Source organism: Choloepus didactylus, chromosome 1 (assembly GCF_015220235.1).
Source record: "Choloepus didactylus isolate mChoDid1 chromosome 1, mChoDid1.pri, whole genome shotgun sequence".
Lineage (NCBI taxonomy): Eukaryota > Metazoa > Chordata > Mammalia > Pilosa > Megalonychidae > Choloepus > Choloepus didactylus.
Genome location: NC_051307.1, coordinates 47253613 through 47277883, shown reverse-complemented (window position 1 = coordinate 47277883; position 24271 = coordinate 47253613). Strand labels below are relative to the sequence as shown.

At 33.3% G+C, this 24271-nt stretch overlaps 1 pseudogene; it reads right to left on the bottom strand.

The window, feature by feature from the left end:
• Positions 1-7255: 7255 nt before the first annotated feature.
• The window catches only part of LOC119508500, a 67015-nt pseudogene continuing 49999 nt past the window's right edge, over positions 7256-24271 (bottom strand).

Sequence of the window (24271 nt, the reverse complement as noted above, 5' to 3'; positions counted from 1 at the left end):
TAAATTTGAAAAGATTGAAATTGTTCAAAGCACATTCTCTGATGATAATGGACTGCAACTAGAAGTCAAAACCATCAAAGATCTAGAACATTCACAAATATCTGGAGGCTAAACAACACACTCCTAAACAACCAGTGTTTCAAAGAAGAAATTAAAAGAGAAATTGCTAAATATCAAGAGATGAATGAAATGAGAACACAACATATCAAAACTTATGGAATGAAGCAAAGACAGTATTGAGGGGAAATTTTATAGTTCTAAATGTATACATTACAAAAGGAAGAAAGAGCTAAATCAAAGAACTAGTGGAACAACTGAAGAAGCTAGAAAATGATCAGAAACTAATCCTAAAATCAGTACAAGAAAAGAAATAACAAGGATTAAAGCAGGAATAAATGATGTGGAGAACAAAAAAAAAACAGAATAAATAAAACAAAAAGTTGGTTCTTTGAGAAGATCTGCAAAATTGTCTATAGCTAGACTGACAAAGTCAAACAGAAAGAAGACCCAAATAAAAAAAATAATAAATGAGAGGGGAACATTATTATGGAACCTGAAGAAATTAAAAAAAAAAAACCTCATGAGAGGATACTGTGAAAAACTTTTCCAACAAACTGGAGAATTTAGAGGAAATGGATAATTTCCTGGAAACACATGAACAACCTAGACTGATCAGACAAGAAATAGAAGACCTCAAGTAAATGGCTGTTTAAAAGCATGCAACCCACAGAGTAGCACCACAAACCTAAATAAGTGTTAGCATGGCATAAAAATAACATATGACACTGGGGTAGAGGGTTTAATACAGAGTGGTATATGGAAAAACTACCTATTACGTATTAAAGACTATGTTTAATAGGAATATCTTACCAACACTGTGCTAATCCTAGGGATGAATAATTAGCAGCTGACAAGAGCTCTGGGATGTATTATGTTATAGTTGTTTAAAGTTGGGAGTGATCATGATTGTAAAACTAAGTGAAGATAATGTAAGAAACTGACCATTTATCTTGGGATAGAATATATATTAAGTGAAATTATGAACACACTACTTAATAAATCAAAGCCTCAACTTGAGGCTTGCTCTTTAGAAACAGGATTGTAAATGGGAGGCTGAGCCCTCCTATAATTATGCCTAAGTAGCACCTCCAGGGAACAACTTTTGTTGCTCAGATGTGGTCTTTCTGTCTCTAAGCTCAACTCGGCAAATAAATTCACTAGCATCCCACCATGAGGAACATTACTCCCAGGGGAATGAATCTCCTTGGTGATTTGGCACATGATTCCAAGAGATGAGTCTGGCCCAGGCAGTGAGGGATTTAAAACTCCTACTAGACCAAAAGGGGGGAAAAATGAAAGGTAATAAGCTGAGTTCACAGTGGTTGAGGTAACCCAAAGAGAGTGGAGGAGCTATCCTGGAAGTTTCTCTTATGCAATCTCCAGCTAGACATCCCAAATGCCCACAAAATGCCATGCCCTTACCAAAAGTAGTCCCCAAATACCTAGGTCCCTACCTGAGATTCTATAAAATATTCAGTCACTGTGTTTTAACTCTCAGAAAATTATATCCACCAGAGTGTTCTACATCAGACAAGACCTAAAACCCAGAGGCAACAGCCCCTTTAAGAACAACAGTCAGATGCAGCCCCTTTCCCCATACTGCCAACACTCCCTTTCAATATGAACAAGTTAGGGTGTCACTGCCTAGACACCTCTGAAGAGGGAGAAAGAGATTAAGTGAGAGGAAGGGATAGCAACAAACTAGATAAGATTTAACAAAGGCCTATGAATACTGAAACATATAGATATAAATATAGATAGATATAGATATCAATATAGATAGATATAGATAAAGATAGATATAGATATAGGTATAGATATAGATATAGATATAGATATAGATACAGATATACATATACATATACATATAGATACAGATATATCTATCTATATATTTAGATGCTGGGGTGTTGGAATAGTTGGAAGAGGTAAATGACATGGCAGAATTGTAACCTATAACATCCTTTTAAATCTGCTCTATAACTACTCTTTGAAATGTGCTCTGAAACTCTTCACCTTTCTGTATATACCCTATATTGCATAAGGAAAAAACTTAATCTGTGGAACTGTAACCAATAACAAGTTTGAAATTACCCATATAACTGCTTATTGAACAGTACATCAAAAAGTTAGCACCTTTCTGTACATATGCTATATTTTACAATAATGGAAATAGCTGAAGTTGTGCAACTGTGACCCGTGGCATTCTGTGAAATTTGATCTCTAACAACTTGTTAAATCATACTTTGAAAGTTATTACTGTTATGTATATATGTTAAAGTTCACAATAACAAAATGCATTAAAAAAAGATTGCATTAGAAGACATTTTTAAAGATTTAACTTATCACTTTGCTGATATTTGTAATCATATGGCCTTAGTTTCATTCTCATTGGAAGATAATGATTTTTGGGTGTCTCCATTAATATCATTATTATCTATCAAGAAGATATCACTGATATTTAACAAGTCTAAACTGAGGGGATGTTGTTATATATATGTAATATATTAAGAACCCAAAGAATAAAAGTTATGAATGATAATTAACCTTTTGGAAGAAATCATCCTCTAGCACATCAGTTTGAAAAATATCAGAGTAACACACACAGAAGCAGACATGCTTTTGAGTTTACAAAAATAAAAACTTTACTTTAGGTATATTCTGAAGGTGCCACCTTCTGATATGGGTGATGATATTTATCTCAATATGTAAACATTAAGAATACATTACAAATAGAACATTATTATAAAATAAACAGCTAAAAAGTTCTGTAAGTACCTTTTTGTGAAGACAGAGCAGACATGCAACTGTTTTGCTGAAAAGTTAGATTGAAGTTGAATATTTCATATTTATATATCTACAATAGTCTATATATAAATTATAGCTACTAACAAACAGAATTAACAAGACATTTGTGGATTTAATAAACTAGAAAGGAAAGTCAAACAAAACAAGTGCTAATGGTTTGATGAGTCTAGCCCAAATGATGATGTAGAAGTTGGATGGTGTGTATGCCTTAATCCTGGGATATAAAACGCTGTACTGGTTTGAATGTACTATGTCCCCCAAAACACCATTATCTCTGATACAATCTTGTTGGGCCAGGCTTCTTAGTGTTGATTAGGTTGAAACCTATTGGTTTAGTGTTTCCATGGAGCTGTGACTCAATCAGCTGTGAGTGAGAACTTTCATTGGATTATTTCTATAGAGGTATTGCTCCACCCATTCAGGGTGGGTCTTTATTGGATTACTGGAGTACATTAAAAAGAGCCACACAGGCCCAGGCTCAGAGCAGCTAAAAGTGACATTTTGGAGAGCAACTGAGAGTGACATTTTGAAGAGGAGCTACAGCCAAGAGAGGACAGAACACCCCAAAAGCAACAATTTAGAGAATGCCATTTGGAAATGCAACCTGGGGGCAAGCAGATTCTAGCCACATGCCTTCTGAACTAGCAGAGGTTTACTGGACCCCAGTGGCCATTCTTCAGGGAAGGTACCCTATTGTTGTGCCTTACTTGGACACTTTACAGCCTTAAGACTGTAAATTTGTAACGAAATAAACCCCCTTTTAAAAGCCAATCCACATCTGGTATTTTGCAAATGGCAGCATTAGCAAAGTGGAACAAATACTCTCTTAAATGTTGTCAGTTAAAAGGAAACTATATATGTAAGAACAGGAATTTAAATTCTAGATCTATTTGTTTTCTAAAATGGAATTAATAGTTACATTCATTTACCTTTCAAGGATATGTGCTTAAAATAATTATCTTAGAAGGTAATAAACTATTTGTTTAGAATCTAAATCAATACTTAGATGATTTTAGTAAAAACATGAGAATTAATGTTAGATCTAGAGGATGATTTATAGCCTTCTTAAAAATTTCCCTTAGAGAATCAAAGAATTTCTCCCATGATTATATTTATTAATTTTTACTTTGATCTTGATTTTTCTACTCTAGTCCACTAAGTACATATTTGTTAGATATTTGCTTATGTTCCCTTTCAAATTTAATTACAAGAATTCAAATTCAAAATGTAAAACTAAAATCCCAATATACCTTAGTTGATGAATGATATACACCATTGAAAATTCTGCTCACCAAGAAGCCTGTAAAAATGGAAGTAGCAACCATCCTGTTCCTGGGTGGATTGACAAATTTATTTTATTGTCAAAAGATTTTAATGCTTCCTCATTTATTTTTTTTTCAAGTCTTTATACTTATTTATTCATAATTAGATCTCATCTTGCAATTCTGGTGAATGTAACACTTGGCAAAAGGAAAAGTTCTAAAAATTAAGCCAAAAGAATGAATATATCAATTAGCTATTCCAAAGTAATAATAAAAAAAAAAGTTGTTATTTAACTTAATGACAATTTACTAAGTCCTAGGTACCAATGCAAGTACTCTTTGTTATTTAATCCAAACACTCTGTTAAGTAGGTATGCCACCCCTAGTAGACCCCCAACCATTTGAGAAATAAAGACACCAGCTCAGAAAAGTTAGTATTATGCTCAGGGTCACAAAGCTAGTAAATGACTGAACCAAAATCTGAACCCAGGTGGTCAGACTCCAAGTTTGTGTTCTTAACTACTTGAATTTACCATCTTTCAAAAGTGCAGTAAACAAGTTTCTAGATAATGTTACAGGAGAAAATCAGAAAAAGGTTTTATTCAACAGCTTCTATTTCTAGTGCATCATAGAACTAATACATCCACTTTTTATAGGGGCCTTTTTATATCCCTACCCCTCTTCTTTCCCAGTAGCAGAAGATTTGGAAAAGTTTGTAACTGTGGGATCCATGGATGGGCTCTCATGGCTTACATGATTCTCATTTGTGATGATTCATATTTGTAGGCTCTGGAAGAGAGGCTGGGTTGTCTTTTATCAAATTCACAAAGAGAACCTTGACCCAAAAAAGATTTCCACTCTAGACAAAATAGCAGCTCTTATTTACTAAGCTCTTATATTTGCCAGGCTATGTTTTAATTGCTTTACGTGTTACCACATTGATTCTTTACAACAACTCTGTGAGGCAGGAATTATTAATCCCCATTTTACAGATAAAGAAAGTGAGGTAAAAAAATGGGCTTTCAGTTACTTTGCCAGCAAGTGGCAGAGCTGAAGTATATCCAGATATGTTACTTTAAAACTTCTAACCAATAAACTAATTGTGGGGACAGCATATTGATATCCTCAGGACTATTTTCTTTTGTCAGATCAGTGTTAATTTTATTAATGCTTTTTAGAAAAGGCATTTAGCTATAGCATAATTCCCATTGTTATACACCTTCATTTACACATTTACTATCACTTGCCTGACCCCTGAAAGAATTTGAATTTTGGAACCTGATCAAGTCTTTGTATGTGTGTCTACTTTTCTAGACAGGATACTCAGAAAATACTTGTAATAGTATTGTTATTTAATCCAAACACTCTGTTAAGTAGGTATGCCACCACTACTAGGTCCCCAACCGATTTAGAAATAAAGAAACTAGCTCAGAAAGGATAATGAGAAAATTAGACACAGATAAGCAAAAGAAACAAAAAAAAAATAAGTTAGCCTTTTAATCTTAAGGGCCAAATTACTTGTTCTGGTACGGAGAATCTCAGTCTCACTTTTAAAAAATATTTTCCTCTTCAGCCTTTGAACTTTCCCAAGTTAACTATTTCTCCACCGGGAAGAGAGTTACAGTTCTCAGTCATAAACATTATCCTTTCAGTCATTAGGGTATTCAAAACCAAGTGAATAAAAGACAAGTAATGGCTATAACAAGCCTCATGAGAAATCACAAAGAAAATCTCTGTATTTTCAATAAAAAACTGGAAAGGTGTTAAATGTAGCTTTCCACTGGAGAGCTTCTTGACTAACAGACTTTTTGCTTTATTCAATTTGCCAGGCACTGTTCAAGTTGTTAAATAAGAGCTGATAAAATAGTTGCCTCCAAAATAGTAGTCACAGGATCATGTTATCTATTTGAAAGAACAATTCCACTGGTAACTTACAAAATTTAATTGTAAGGATCAAGCAGTGTTAATTGATCAAACCAGTACATATCAAAACTATAAAGTGTGCGGATGCTGATTTTTAAATAAAGGCAGCAAATAACCAATCAAATTCCCATAGCACTGTTCAGGAGCTAAACAAATGTGATTGGTATGTGGTTTAATACATAAAGCTAAAGAGAATGATAGTGCAGTCATCAATAATTAAACCAAAGACATAATTTCCAAAATCACTTTTAGTGATACAATAAATTCTAGCTTAAAAATAAAACCCTAAAGCTGTATAAAGTCCAGAGCAACCTATTTTTCTACCTGAGATAAAAGTAAGTTTCTTTTTTCATACCTAAACATAATTCTTGGCATTGAGGTAAATCTGAATTCACTTGATATACTTTGCTAAACTTTTTCAGAAAATTTTTAAGCCCTGCTCAAGAGAGAAACTCTCATATTACACATATACATTTACATGTTTTTTCTTCAAAGACTAATGACAAATCTATGAGATTGTAGAACCTGTAATAGGAACATGATACTGCTACTAATATGAAAATAAAAAGTTATTCATTCATACAAAGTATTTCTGAATGCAGTATGTAATGGGATCAAAGAATTATGTGCATATATTAATCTTTTCCTCATTTTGGAGCAGAGATTGCAAAGTTGTGATGCACAAGAAAAATATTGCATGTAAAATCTCCAAAACCAAACATTAGCCTAAATTGGCAAAAACTGCAACTTGAATTAAAGATTAAACCCAATTAAACTTTTCCTGTGACTGCAACTTTTGCTTTCTGGACTGCAGGTTTTTACTGCCTCAATCTCCACCCCTGAGCCCACCCTCCCCCCAAAAATCCTTCCTTCTTCATGACTGTCTTTAGCAATGCTTCCAAATCTCGAAAGCAAGAGAAACTTCTAAAATAAATGAGGATGAAAAATAACACTATGTGTATGTATGAGAACCAGTCTAAGAGGTTGAACAGAAAAGAAAATACCACAAGGAAGCAGCACAGTCTACCCTTAAGAGAAAAATAGGAACTAAAAAGTGTGTAGGGGGGGGGTGTTCTGGCCCTTCCTCCACATTATCTCCTGATTACTATGGTGTGGTGCCAAAATTTCAAATTCTGAAAATGTGTGGCTTTGAAGGAGGAGCTAGGGAAGTGAATAAATGATAAAGAAGTACAGCAGTAGCTTTAGTTGTCAATGAGTTTCTTTGCTCTGTCATTGGCAATATCAATACAATCTTTGTTGTTGTCAGCCTTTTCTGTAATCCAATGTTTTTGTTGATTTTGAGCCTCAATCTCATTGCCCATGCCCAGGGCCATGTTTTTTAGATTTCCCAGGATACTGCCCACCTGAGTCAGGTTCCCCTCCATTTCATCTTCTCTGGCATCATTAGTTATACATTAAATGTATCCTCCAGAGGCTGTTCCTGTGGCTGCTTGCTGAGGCTGACTGTCACCCGGCCTGGCTGCTTAGACATTACATTGCTAGATGAATTGTCTCCACCATTGCCCCATGTTGCCTTATAGGCCTTACCAGACTCAAAGTTCTTTGTCCTATTACATTGGCAGACACAAAGACCTCAGCAATTGTTGAGTTCTGTTAAAGTCTTGTCTGCTTTTCTCATGTCTTTATTTGGTCCATACCTTCTTCAATGTGGTTTATTTGTTCCCCTTATTCATCCAGCATAGTGATAGTTTTGATTCCTGTATCCTGAGACTCAATGGCAAAAACCAGGATTCTCCTTGTACTTTCCAGAGACTCATCAGTAACCTGGTGATCCCTCAGCTGAATTTCTTCTGGTGACAGATCATCTATGATGAATCAAAACTCTTGATAGGCAGAGAAACTGAAATGTGGATATTCAAGCAGCTCTGGCCATTCCTCTCCCAGCCACTGCAGCTCTCATTTATTTTTATAAGAGAAGTTGTGAGTTTACAGAACAATCATACACAAAGTGCAGGATTCCCATATGCCACCCCACCACCAATATCTTGCATTGTATGGAAGAATTGTTACAGTTGATGACAGCACATTTTTATAATTGCATATTCTGTTATGATATACACAATCTAAATTTACCCCTTTTACTCATATTCAGATATATATTTCAGTGCTGTTAATTGCATTCATAATGCTGTACAATCACCAACCCCATGCATTATCAAAAGTTTTCCATTATTCCAAATAGAAAACATGTACATTTTAATCCTTAATTTCCCATTCCCTATTTCCTTCCCCTCACCTGGAAACAAAAAATCCAGATTCTGTCCTTATGAGTTTGCTTATTCTAAAGTGAGACCATAGAATATTTGTCCTTTTGTATCCAGCTTATTTCACTCAACATGTCTTCAAGTTTCATCCAGGTTGTCACATTCATCAAGACTTCATTCTTTTTACATTTGAATAGCAGTTCATTATATATATATATATATATACACACACACACACTGTATTTGGTTTATCCATTCATCAGTTGATGGACAGTTGTGTGGCTTCAATCTTTTGGCAATTTTGAATAATGCCATTATATTAGTCAGGTTTCTCTAGGGAAACAGAACCCACAGGAGATATCTGTAAATAGTTTGAGATTTCATAAAAGTGTCTCATGAAACTGTGGAGATGTATGAGTCCAAATTCCACAGGGCAGGCTGCAAGTTAGCACTCCAATGAAGGTCTGCAAATGAAATCCCCAGGAGAGGTTGGCTGGCTGAAGTAGAGGTGAAAGTTCTCTCTTCCGATTGCTGAAGTCATCACCTTCCCTTTAAAAGCTCACAACTGTTTAGATGAAATCTCTCATTGCAGAAAATACTCCATAACTGACTGCAGGTGTAATCAGTCATAAATGCAATCAACCTACTGATGATTTAAGTCCACAGTATGTCCTTGCAACAACACACAGGTCAGTGATTCCTTGATCAGACAACTGGGCCCCATCATCTTACCAAGTTGACACATGAAAGTGACCATCACAGTCCACCCCTTGTCAACTTGGCAGCTATATACATCACCTCAAACCATGCTTAATCTCTAAATGAAAAACAACAGATATATTTTTCACCTAACAATACTCAACTGTCATGTACACACCAGAAATATACTAAATCTCTCCAGAATAGGAAACAAGTCCTTGGTTAATATTAACTCTTAAACTTGATATCCTATAACTTAAATCTCATAATATGAACAATACAACTTCTGTGATATGATAAGGTGATAAGATAGAGAAGAAAACAAAGATATTTGCTTTATGTACAAATACAAACATACTCATAACAAAACAAGGAAGAAATATCCATACCATCACAAACACTATGAGCATCACTGTGCAAATACCTGCTTTTTTTGTTTGCTATGGCTGCCAGAATGCAACATACTAGTAATGGGATGGCTTTTAACAATGGGATTTATTAAGTTAAAGGTTACAATTCAAAGACCATGAAAATTTCCAAATTAAGACATCAACAAGAGGATACATTCTAGGAGGAAAGGCTGCTGGCATCTGGGGTTCATATGCCAAATGGGAAGTCACATGACAGTGTCTGCTGGTCCTTCTCTTCTGGGCTCTTATTTCAAAATGGCTCTCTGTCCAAACATCTCTGGGTGTTTCTCTCTTAGCTTCTCTGAACTCTCTCCAAAATGTCTCTGCCATTTATCCTCTCATAATGGACTCTAGAAGGGGGTTAAGATTCACCTTGATTTGGCAGGGTTACATCTCCATGGGAACAACCTAATCAAAGATCCCACCCACCTTAGGTCTGCCCCTACAAGATTGAATTGAAAGAACATAGGCTTTTCTGGGGTATGCAACAGATTCAAACAAGCACACCTATTCCAGTCCCTGATTTCAATCCTTTTGGTTATATAAATAGTAGTGAGGTTGTTGGATCCTATGGAGTTCTCTACTTAGCCTTCTGAGGAACCATCAAAATGCTTTCCATAATAACTGTGGATGAATTTTTCCTTTCCAACACTTATTTTCCATTTTTTAAATAGTAGCCATTATGACGGGTATGAAGTGTTATCTCATTGTGGTTTTGATTTGCCCTTCGCTGATGGATAATGATATTGAGCATTTCTTCATGTGCTTTCTAACCATTTGTATATCAAGACACTATTGAAAATACAGAACTTTTTTCCATTATTTTTTTCTTTAGCCATTGTAAGTCTTACACCTTTTTTGTCCCTCACTTCTGTTAATATCTATTTTGTATTTATTTGCTTTTTTATGTTGTATTATATTGAGTGTCTTCTCATTTCTATATGATATATTTTTCATCTCTTTTCCTTGTGGTGACCATGGGCTTAAAATTTAACATCCAAAATATGTAACAGTCATATTTTGTTTAATAACAACTCACATTCAGAAGCATGCACATATACTTTTCCTATATCTATCTGCTCCCTATCATTTTTGTACTTATCACCATTTATATTTTTGTACATTGTATATCCAAAAACAAAACTTTGTCATTACTTTTTATGCATTTGCATGTTAACACCTGCAGGAAGTAGGAAGTTCAGTTACCTACCAATCAATACACTACAATAATACTTACATTTATAATTATTCAGGTAGTTAACTTTACTGCAGTAAAGTTTCTTCATGCTGCTTTGAGCCATTGTCTTTTGTTCTTTCCTTTCAATCTAAAGAATTCTATTTAGCATTGCTCGTAGGGCCAGTCTAGTGATGATGAACTCCCACAGTTTTTGTTTATCTGAGAATGTCTTAATCTCCCCCTCATTTTTGAAAAATATACCTTCTGGATATAAAACTCTTGGCTGGTAGTTTTATTTCAGCATTTTCAGGACTTCCTCCCACTGCCTTCTTGCCTCCATGGTTTCTGATGAGAAATCAGCACACAACCTAAATGGTACCCTCTTTTATGTAATATGTTGTTTCTCTATTGCAGCTTTCCTTGTCCTTTGCATTAATATGTGAAAAGGTGCATTTTTCCTTACATTTATTCTGTTTGGTGTCCTCTGGTATTCTTGGATGTGTGTATTCAAATCTTTTGATAGGTTTGAAAGTCCTCTGTCATTAGTTCTTCAATTATTCCTTCTGCCCATTTATTCCTTTCTTCTCCTTCTGGGACTTCCATAATACAGATATTGGTGCACTTCAAGGTGTCCAAAAGCTGTCTTAGGCTATTTTTACTTTAATATTTCTTTTTTTCTCTCTCTTCTCCTCAGCCAGACTCATTTCAAGTGTCTTGTCTTCAGGTTCACTGATTTTTTTTTTTTTTTTTTTTTTTGCCACCTCCCATATGCTTGTGAAACCATCCTGGATATTTTTCAATTCAGTTATTGTGGTTTTCAACTCCAGTAGTTTTATTTGGTTCCTTTTAAAAATTTCTATTTTACTTAGACTCTCATATTGTACATTCTTTGTTTTGCTGATATGCTTTGATTCTTTCTCTGTACTTTCCTTAATGTCCTTGAGCATATTCATAAGATGAATTTTTAAAGGCTTTTTCCAGTATATCCATATTCTCATCTTCTGAATTGGCATTTTCTATGTTTTTATCCTTTCCCTTTGGATAGACCATAATTTCTCTTTTTCTCTTTTTTCCTGCCTTTCATTGTTTTTTTGCACACTGAACATTTTAATATTAAAAAAAAAACTCTAGGATTTACTCCTGCAATGACTGTTTCTTGGTTTTGTTTTTAACTGGTAATTAAACAGAGACTTTCTTGAGCATCAGCCCTCCTATCAGCAATGTCTGCTGATGAGAATGCAGTGTGCATTCACATTCTTTAATTATGTACCTAATGATGTTCTCAGAATCCTCAAACCCATCTCTAACAACTCAGCCTATACCATTTGATCGGTGAGGCCACATGAGTGCTTAACATAATTTATTTTACATTACTATTGCAACTATATTGTAACTCTGAGTGCTGAATCTTATCTTTGTACAAGGTTTCCCTTTCAATGAATGTGCAATAAAAAAGATATTGACAATAATGATTATAGAAAGAATCAGCTTGGGTCCAACAACTATCATAATGTCCTCATATTTTAATTCACAAGTATTTACTATTGCTGACCACCAAATATTTCTAGTTCTCTTCAGAGGACATGTAAAACTATATATCCCCACTTATTTGGAGCTAGATTTAGAAATGTGAAAAACTTTCACTAATATAATCATTCTCAAACTGTATTGTGTATCAGAATCTACTGGAGTGCTTGTTAAAACAGATTAATGAGCCCCATCCTTGGAGTTGCTGATTCAAAAAGGCTGTGGTAGGCCTACAGATTTTGCATTTCTGAAAATTTCCTAATTGATTCTGATGCTATTAGTCCAAGGTACACACTTTGAGAACAACTGGCCTAATGAAATGTGAATGGAAAGGCCAGAAAACTTAAGATCCATTGAGTGATTTGTAAGTCTTTCTGCTTCTTTCTCTCTCTTTCAATTTACCATGAAACCTAAAACATTGCACATCATGGCTTCTTCATCTGCCTGGGTCCCAGCTTGAGGAAACCTATAACAGAACCCATTTATGGGAAACACAACATAGGTGTATGAGTGGGAATTATATCTTGTTACTTTGATACACTAATATTTCAGGTTTGATTTCCATAGCAAGGATAAATTAGGTCATCTCATTGAAAAGTATGCTTTGAAATTTTTTTAAACAATATATCTTTAAAAAGAAATTTCTTATTATTAGCAGGAGAAAGTCATTTTATGTCTCTTTACTTTTGTTTGGTGTTCCAGAACTAAATATACCTTAATTTCTTCATATTAGCTAGTTTCTACCTTTCTCCCCAAATTTCAACATATGTAATATATAATTTAGGAGGCAAATATGCAAAATTAAATGAAGTATTCATTTTTAAAAACCAAGGTTGATATAGTAGAATGAGTTATATACCCCAGAAAAAAACATGTTAATAATCTTAATCCCAGTCTTGTGGGTGTGAACCCATTGTAATAGGGTATTGTGTAGACATTATTTTTAGTTAAGGTGTGGTAAACTGAATCAATATGAATTTTAATCCTATTACTGGAAGTCCTATAAAGAAATCCAAGGGGAAGAACCATAAGGCAGCAATCAATTAAATTAAGAAAAGAAAGGAGAGGACATTGCCATGTGATATTAGGCTGGAATACAAGTCAGGGAAACAGGAACCCCAAGGATTGCCTGTAAACCAGCACAAGAATGATGTACACTTTGGAGATAAAGTGCCTTACTGAAGCTTCTATTTTGTACTTCTCCTAACTTCAAAACTATGGGCCAATTCCCATTGTTTTATAAAATCATTGTATGGCATTTGTCACAGCAGCCTGCAAACTAACGCAGTTGAAAATTTGATTTTTTTGTAATAAATATAATAAAATACATTGGAAAACAGGACTCCAATATATCCCACAAAACACTGACAGAATCTAGGAAATATATGAATAACACATTTTCCAAATATGTGAATTTCAATTGATGTGTGAAATTTAATTTTGAAGCCAAGGAGAGTTAGGCTGTGTTATCTCAAAGTAATCATCTAATAAGGAGAATATTTTTCATAAATTAAATGTTTTTTTTTAATTGTAGAATTTTAAAATGACTCCAGTGTATTGATTACTTTTTACGGCACAGGTTTTTTTACTTTATAGATAAAAACTGAAGAATCTTTTGTATATTATATTCTGTGTATTGGCATTCAAATAACAGTACTGAAAACATTTGAAGCATCTTTAACCCAATTTCATTTGACATATCTTGAAAAATCAAATTACATATATGAATCAGATTAATGTGTCTTAAATGTCCTCCAATTTCTTATAAGATTATACCAACAACATGAGATGATTCTTCTAAAAGATTAAAGTACAAAGACCTACAAATTGAAAAAAATAAGACAATTTTTCATTGCCATCTCTATCTGATTAAAGTACAGGAACAAAATTTTATAAATGGCTATTGAAGGTAGAATACTTTCTCTTTTTCTATCAGCAATGTATTAAATTGTTTTATGTTTATTAAATAAAGTTTTAGATAATTTCTGCAAAAAAAATGCTTGACCATTTCAATAATAAAATCTGATGGTAAATATTATTGCTTAACTTAAGTGGTATAATAGTGATCAGACATGCTTATGTAACTGTATAAGTGTGTTTGTGTGTCTGTGCACAGGTGTGTGCATATAATATGGGATACATATATATTATGTATCATTTACCTAATCATTCTATCAGGATAAAACTCTTCTATAATGAAATAATTTCCTTGATATAAGGTAATTTTTTTAAGTAGCTATGAAGGAGTCAAACACTATTGAGAATCTTATAGCCACCTAGGGACTTCTGTTGAATTTTGAAGAAAAGGGAAATTGTCCAATATGACCAATTTTTAAACATTTGGAGTTATTTTTTTCTTCACACTTTAAAGACTGAGAAAATACTCATGAAACTTTACATGCCATTTTTTTCATTATGGATTTTCTTTGAAATAGTGAGTTATTTAGTATAAATTACTATCCTAAAAAAAGTATTAATTTTCAAACTATATATATGGTCCATATATCATTCACAACCTCACACAGGATCATAAGTGATAGTATAATTTGCATGTCTTTACACACACAAATAAATCTATAGATTATACATCTATACACATTATTTATATATACCATCGTATCTATAGATTATACATCTATACACATTATTTATATATACCATTGTATGGATGCATAATTACATTTATAATTAATACTGTTGTAGGGATAAACGTGCACTTATGTGTATGTCAGTAAAATATTTGTATATAATATACATATGCACATGTGTAAACACAAGCACATATATATGAATTGATGCCTTTATGTTACATTTGAATAAACACAAATTCAGATTACCATTTATCATTATTAGAATATAGACTTTGTGAGTTTTTGTTTCTGTGTTTTCAGAACTGACTCATTTTCATCTATCCATTTATTTTTCCTCTTACCTTGTACTCATTGTCAATATTATACATGGCATTTGGCCTGATACAGCTTATCTAACAAAATTCTGAATATGTAATATGAATGCAGCCAAAATTTATATAATTATTTTAGAGTCTTTAAATTTGTATCTATTTCTAAATTTCTGCCCTTTTTTGATGATTTTCCTCTGGGCACTATACTTAACATTTTCAGCTCACACTTTATTAAAATAACATATGTGTTCCCACCAATTATTTAGCATATAATAGCATGAAGAGAATTTTTATCCTCTGATATAGCAAAAATTTCCATGCAATAGAGTCCAAAAATTGTGTCCAAATTTATAATTTTGGAACTGCATAGTGATTACTGGAAATATAATATGAAATTATGAGGGAAGCAAAAAATCTCTTTCTTTCAAAAGCATCCATATTGAATGACAATAATAACAATTGCACTTATAACTTAAAAATTAAAAAAATTAATTAAAAAATGTTATTGAAAGTCCTACTATAAATTTTCCTTGAATGCATTAATGTAAATAAATTACCAGTTGTTTTTGGAAGATTCCTGTGTTTTAAATGTAAGTTAAGACATAAGTAGATGGTTTTTAAAGGGAATATTTACTTTTTCTACTAACTTTCTTAATGTAATATTGAAATATGTAAAGAGATAGGAGAGATGGTGAATTTAGAAAAAAATGAAGAACTTAAAGAGGTTTTGAAAAACTCAAGTTAAATAACATTATATTTTAAGAAACAGCAGAAATACTGAGTAACAAGAGTTTACTTTGCCTAATTTTGAATTAGGCCCAGAGATTTTACAATTTAAAATGTTATGATTTATCTACTTATAGCATGCATGTGTTTATACAGTATTGGAAGAGACAATGAAATATTATTTTAATCATAGGACAGTTGACAACAAGAACAAAAACTTGTGAAGTAAGTGAAAAAGAAAACATTTAGAAAATACTCTAAATTCATTTTTAAAACAAATCAGATGTCTTTAAATCATGTTTTTCATAAGATTTGTCAGGGTTCATTGCTGTTTATTCTACCAAAATAAACAAGGTTAGATCTTGGGAAGTGTTAAGCAATTAAAATATCTATCTATCTATCTATCTATCTATCTATCTATCTGTCTATCTTTTTATCTATCTATCACTATCTCTGTCACCTATTTTATATAAATCCAATCCTACCTCCACAGAAATATTTTGTTTGCACAATTAACAATGCTAAACCCAACTTAATTATTTAATATAAACAATTTTGCATAAGTGAATATTCCATGGTGAGCTATTCATGAAAATATTTTATTACCCTACATTTTATTCCCTTGAAGTTAGGACTTCTTCGAAAATAGTCTTACCATGTTCTTCAAAGTTTAGCATTTTACAAAAATTGTTGTAATTTGCCAGAAAGTTATTGATTTATGAAACAGTTTAAAATAATTATGTAATGACTTAGATATATAATTTTGAATTAAATAATGAACTTCATTTTGGACTGAAATTGACATTTATACTTTCCTTGATTCCTAAGTCATTAGTGATTTTGGATACACACATACTTAACAATTACATATAAATGTAAATATTTTGGGGTAATGGAACTATTACTTTGAATTTTCTTTGTTTCATCATCATTTCTATTATTCTGTGATAACGGTATAATCCACCTACTTTTGTAGTAGCAATTATCAAAACCCAGAATTCCAAATTCAAATGTCTGTTAGGGTAGGGACTTCCAGGAAGCTGGTGGAGTGGGAGCTCCAGGACTCACTCCTCCTAGAAAACAGCTAATAAACAGACAAGAACTGTGTGAAACTTCTGTTCAGGGACTCTGGTGGCCAGGGGGTACTGTGTAGAGTTATATGAAGAGGCTGAAACAGTGCCATAAACAACTGTAAGTAACTTTTTCCTTGGCATCTACCAGCACACATCCCCCTCCCTCAAGGCAGGCCACCTTGGATTAAATCCCTGACTGGCAGCTGTGGAAGGAGAGGGATGTGGAAGTCCACTTAATAAAGAATGGGAGAGGGGGCACAGCCAGGAACTGATCATGGCAGCCATTCTTTCACCACCATCTCCAATAGGGGCAGATATGGTAGAAGTTTAATAACACAAGAACTCCTTAGGGGTGCAGGGAAGATTTTGCTGAAGAGCACCATATGCTAGGCAGGCTGGGAAGGCATAGCTTTAGGGAATCATCAAAAAGGCTTCTGGTGTCTTTCCTGACCCTCTTCCCAGAGCTCTTTGGAGCTGCTCTGCACCCCCTTTGTGGGATCCTGACCCTGTTTCGACTGGAAAATACTGATTTGGAAAGTTCTCTCCAGGATGACCCTCCTCCCAGGATTTGCCCTCCAGGCAAAAGCAAATGGAGGCAAAGAAAGGAGTGTTTAAAAAAAAAAAAACAAAACAAAAAAAAAACAGTAGAGGCAAAACAAAAACAAATAGAACAGATCAAAATTCTCAGAGAAGGAACAGAGGAAATTCAGCTTTCTCCCGGGAGTGAAACAATTGCACAAATAGTGCAAACTTAAAAATTTTCCCACATATCCAAGGCAAGAATCAGATGCATAAGAGTTGGAAAAATCTGACCAATGAAGCACAGTAAATTCTAAAAGCCTACAATAATTTAAACCAAGTGCTAAAGAAAACCCTTAACAGAAAGCCAATCAACAAAACTCTAGGCAAAAGAGAGAAACTGACCTTCAGTGTAAACACATCAAGGTAATCAGATGACTAGACATCAGCAAAATATTAGAAGTCATAATAAGAAACAGAAATAGAAAGCCCAGTTAAAGGAAAATACTAAAAATTTGGAGGAAACATGGAATTCAAAATAATCAAAAATGTTCAAGCAAATCTCTTAAATTAATTCAGGGAGATGAAGGAAAATATGGGTAAAGAGATAAGGATAGTAAGAAAAAACTGAATGAGCATAAAGAAGTATTTGAAAGTATAAAAAGAAACATGACAGAATATATGAGAATGAAAGGAACAATAATAGTGATTAAAATACACTAGAGGCACAGAACAGCAGATATTAACAGGCAGAAGGAAGAATCAGCTTCTAAAATCCTTTTAGAATTTCCAGCTTTTAGTTTTGAAGAAAAACAATTGAAATCATAAGGCAGAAGAACAGATAGAGAAAGGATTGGAAAAAATTGAGCAGGGTCACAGGGATTTGATTAACAGAAAAATGCACAAAAGCATACCCATCATATGTGTCCCAGAAGGAGAAGAGAAGGGGAAAGGGGCAGAAAGTATATTTGAAGCAGTACTGACCAAAATTTTCCCAACTCTTTAGAAAGATATAAATATACATATCTGAGAAGTACAATGTACACAAAACAGAATAAATCCTAATAAACTTTCTCCAAGCCACATACTAATCAGAATGTCAAAAGCCAAAGATAAAGAGAGAAACCTGAAAGCAGCAAGAGAAAAGCAGTTCATCACATGTAATGGAACTGTAATAAGACTAAGCGCCAATTTCTCATCTGAAACCATGGAAGCAAGAAGGCAGTGCCATAATATATTTAAGGAAATGAAAGAAAAACTGCCATCCAAGAATTCTTTATCCAGCAAAACAGTTCTTCAAAATTGTAAGAGAGCTTAAAATATTCACAGATAAACAGAAACTGAGAGAGTTCATGTACAGGAGACATGCTCTATAAGAAATACTAATGGGAATTTGGCAGGTTCAAAGGAAAAGTCAGGATATAGAGCCTTGAAGTAGAGTGTAGAAATTAATACTATCAGTAAGTGTAATTCTGCCAGTTTGGATATATTACATTCCCCCAAAAGCCACATTCTTTAATGCAATCTTGTGGGGGCAGACATTATTTCTTTTTTATTAAGGTTTGACCCCTTGATTGAATGTTTCCAGGGAGATTTGACCCTGCCCATTCAGGGTAGGTCTTGATTAGTTCACTGGACTACCTGAGAGAGCTCCAGGCCCAGATGCTTGCTGACACTTTGAAATGTTAGCCCAGAGTTTATTTTGAGATGCTAAGAGAGGACAAAAAACTCAAGAGCAGCTGAAAGGGACTTTTGGAGAGATGCTTGGGAGCTGACAGAGATGCTCAGAGATGCCTGGAGTTGTGGACAGAAGGACATTTGGAGATGGTAAGCTAAGCACACACAGGAGGTGAGAGAGGAGCTGAAATACAACTTGGTACCAGTAGACACCAGCCTCATGCCTTCCCAACAGATAGACATGTTCTAGACACCACCAGCCATTCTTCAGTGAAGGTATCTTCTTGTTTATGCCTTTGTTTGGGCACTTTTATGGCCTCAGGACTGTAAATTCATAACCAAATAAACCTCCTTTATATAAGCCTATCCATTTCCAGTATTTTGCATAATGGCAACATTAGCAAACTGGAATAGTAACTAAAGGTGTAGAAAGAGAAACAAAAACAAGATATGACATATAAACTATAAAGATAAATTGGTTGAAGTGAGTATAGCCTTTACAGTAATAACATTGAATGTTAATGCATTAAACATCCCAATCAAAAGCCACAGATTGGCAGAATGGATAAAAAAGTATGATTAATCTAACTATAGATTCTACAGAAGAGTCTCACCTTAGACCCAAAGACTCCAATACATTGAAAGTGAAAATTTGGAAAAAAAGATATTCCATACAAAGAGTAATCAAAAAAGACCTGGGGTAGCTATACTAATATTTGACAAAATATTCTTTAAATGCAAACCAGTTATTAGACAAAAGAAGAGTGTATGTTAATAAAATGCTCAATGCACAAAGAAGGAAAAATAATGATTATTTATGCACCTAATCAGGGTGCCCCAAAACACATGAGGCAAGCACTGGCAAAACTTAAGAGAGTAAGAGATGTCTCTGAAACAATAGTTGGAGATTTCAGTATTCCACTCTCATATAGATAGAATATCTAAATAGAGGATCAATAAAGAAACAGAGAACTTGAATGATATTATAAATAAACTATACCTTACAGACATATACAGAACTTTGCACCCCCAAACAGCTATATATACATTCTCCTAAAGTGCCCATGGACCATTCTCCAGAATGTACCATATGTTGTGTCATCAAACAAGTCTCAATAAATTTTAAATGATTGAAATCATACAAAGCTCTTTATCTAATCATACAGGAGTTAAGCTGGAAATAAATAATAGGAGCAGAACTGAAAAATTCATGAATATATGGAAGTTAAACCACATACTCTTAAAAGATCAGTGCATCAAAGTAAAAAGTACAAGAGAACTCAGTAAATATCACAAAATAAATGAAAAGAAGAACACAACATATCCAAACTTATGGGATTCAGTGATGGCAGTACTGAGAGGGAAATTTATAGCCCTAAATGCCTATACTAAAAAAGGAGAAAGCTAAAATCAAAGACCCAACTACACACCTGGAAGAAAAATGAAAAAGAAATAACAGATTAGAGCATAAAAAATGAAATTGAGAATTAAAAACAATGGAATTAATAAAGGTAAAAGTTGCTTCTCTGAGATCAATAATATTGACATACCAGTAGCTAGATTGAGAAAGGAAAAATTAGGCAAGATGCAAATTAATAAAATCCAAAATGAGGGGCATTACTTATGACCCCATAAAAGTGAAAATTATTATAAAAGGATACTATGAACACCTGTATGCCAACAAATTAGACAACCTGAAAGAAATGGGCAAATTCCTACAAACACACAAACAACCTACAATGATTGTAGAACAAACAGAAGACTTTAAACTGACCAATTCAAGAAAGGAAATTGAATCAGTCATCAAAAACTTCCCAATAAGGAAAGCTCAGGACCAGATGGATTTAAAAGTGAGTTCTACCAATCATTCCAATAATTAACACCAACCCCTCTCAAACTTCCAAAACCTTGAAGAGGAGAGAACACTACCTAATTCATTCTATTAGGTGAACATTACCTTAATATCAAAGCCAAATAAAGGTACTGCAAGAAAAGAAAATTACAGACCAATTTTTCTAATGACTATAGATGCAATAATCCACCATACTTCTAGAAATAGAATCCAGCAGCATGTTAAAAGAATTAGATACAATGATAAGCTGGATTCTACCCAGGGTGATTTGGCATAAAAAAATTAATTAAAATAATAAAATAAAATAAAATTATTTAATAATAATACAAAATCAATTAAAATAATACACAGTAATAACAAATCAAAGGGGAAGAAAAAACACAGGAGCATCTTGACTGGTTTTAAAAAAGAGGCATTTGACAAAATCCAGGATTGTTCCTTGATTTGAAAAAAAAAAAAAACACTTTGAAAGATAAGAATAGAAGGAAACTTCCTCTACATGATAAAGGGCATAAATGAAAAACCCATGGCTAACATCATATACCATGGTGAAAGAGTGAAAATTTCCCTATAAGATCAGGAGCAAAACAAGGATAACCACTGCCACCTCTGTTGTGTAACATTGTGCTGGAAGTTCCAGACAGAGCAGTTAGGCAAGGAAAAGAAATAAAAGACATCCAAATTGGACAGGAAGAAATAGAACTTTCCCTATTTGCAGATGATATAATCCTATATTTAGAAAGCCCCAAACAATCTACAAAAAATTGACTAGAGCTAGTTAATGAGTTTAGCAAAGTGGCAAGATACAATATCAATATGCAAAAATCTATAGGGTTCCTATTAACTAGAAATGAGCAATATGAGGAGGAATTAAAGAAGAAACTCCATTTACAATGGGCACTAAAAAAATCAAATATACAGGAATAAATCTAACTTAGGATGTAAAAAACTTGAACCCAGAAAAGTACAAAGCATTGCTAAAAGAAATCAAAAACCTAAATAAATGGAAGGACATTTCATGTTTAGGATTGGAAGATGAAATATCATTAAAATGTCAATTCTACCCAAATTGATTTACACATTCAATGCAATCCCAATCATAATTCTAACAGCCATTTTTGCAGAAATGAAAAGCCAATCATTTTATTTGGAAGGGTTAGTGGTCTGAAATATACAAAAACATCTTGAAAAAGAAGAACAAAGTCAGAGAACTCACCTTTCCTGACTTTAAAGCATGCTACAAACCTGCAGTGCTCAAAACAGCATGGTATTGTCATAAAGATATAAAAATATATATATACTGTGCAATGAAATCAAATTGAGAGCTAAGAAACAGGCCATCATATTTTTGGCCAATTGAATTTGACAAGGCTGCAAAGTCCAGTCAATTGGGACAGAAAAAATTCTTTTAAAATGGTGCTGGGAGAACTAACTGACACTTTATAAAAATATTGAATCTAATTGGACCAAAGTCCTAAATATAAATATCAGGATCATAAAACTCCTAGAAGAAAATGTAGAGGAGCATCTTCAAGAGCTTGTGGTTTTTTAGACTTTATAACATTTGACAAAATCCAGGATTGTTTTTTAGACTTTATAACGAAAACCAAAGCAATGAAGGAAAAAATACATAAATGGGACCCTATAAAAATGAAAAACCTTTTGGGCTTCAAAGGACTTTGTCAAGAAAGTGAAAAGGCAACATACCCAATGGAGATAATATTAAGAAACCACATATCTGATAAGGGTTTAATATCAAGAATATATAAAGAAACCCTACAATCAACAATAAAAGGACAACCCAATTAAAAATTGGACAGAAGACTTGATTAAACATTTTTTTTCCAAAAAGGATATACAAATGGCTAAAATGCACATGAAAAGATGCTCAATGTCACAAACTATTAGGAAATAAAAATCAAAACCACAATGAGATATCACTTCACACCTCTTACAATAGCCATTACTAAAAAACAAAACAAACAAACAAAACAAAACAAAGACCCAGTAAACTACAAGTATTAAGGAGAATGTAGGATGTGGAGAAATAGGAACACTCATTCTCTGCTGGTGAGAATGGAAAATGGTGTAGCTATTGAGGAAGATTGGTGGTTCCTCAGGAATCTAAATATAGAATTACCATATGATCTGGCAGTCCCAGTACTAGCTATAAATAAAAAATAATTGAAAACAGGGACTCAATCTAATATTTTCACAATGATGTTCATAGCGGTATTATTCACAATTGCCAAAAGATGGAAGCAACACATGTCCATCATCCAATGAATGGATAAACAGAAGGTGGTATACACATATAATGGAATATTATTCAGGTGTAAGAAGGAATGATGTCCTGATTCATGTGACAACATGGATGAAACTTGAGGGCATTATATTGAGTGAATTAAGCCAATTACAAAAGGACAAATATAATATTATCTCACTAATATGTATCATATTAGTATTATGTATTATAATAGGCAAACTCATAGAGTTAGAATCTAAAATATAAGTTACTATGAGATAGAATGGTAGTAGATATGGAGAGCTGATGCTTAGTTTGTGAGAGGATTTCTGTTTAGGTCTTATAAATGTTTGGAAATGGATAGTGGTGATAGTAGAACACTATTGTGAGTGCAATTAACAGTGCAGAATTATGTTTGTGATTGTGGTTGAAAGTGGAAGTTTAGAACATATATGTTACTAGAAGGAAAGTTAGAAGAGAAAGGATGGGATTGTATAGCATAGTGATTCCTCTTGTGGATGATGGACTATGCTTAATAGTATTACAAATACAAGAATATTGTTTTATGAATTATAACAAATATATGACACTTTTACAAGGTGTAATGATAGGGTGGTTTATGGGAAAATACACACAATGTAAATTATGGACTATAATTAACAGTCATATTTTAATATTCTTTCATCAATTTTAACAAAGGTACAACACTAATGCAAAGTGCCAGCAAATTGGGGGGTATATGGGAATGTATTTTTTACATTACTTTTCTGTAAAATTTAAAAGTACTATAATTTAAAAAAATACAATAATTGAGCAAACATTATGCTAAGTGAAAGAAAGAAAGCAGGCACAAAGTACTACATAGTGTATGATTCCATGTATATAAAATGCAAAATATAAATAAATTTTTGGAAATAAAGTTGGTTTAGTAGTTACGTAGGGCTGGGGAAGGACAGAGAGATTGAGATGTGACTGTTAAGGGGTATAACTGTTTTTTTTCTCTTTAAAGTAATAAAAATGTTTTAAAATTGATTGTGGAGATGAACACAAAACACTGATTCTACAAAAAGCCATTGATTGTACATTTGAATGATTGTATTGTATCTGAATATAGCTCAATAAATCTGCTTTGAAAATATGCATTGGGGCAATGTAGGCAACAAATTAATTATACTGAGCATTTCCA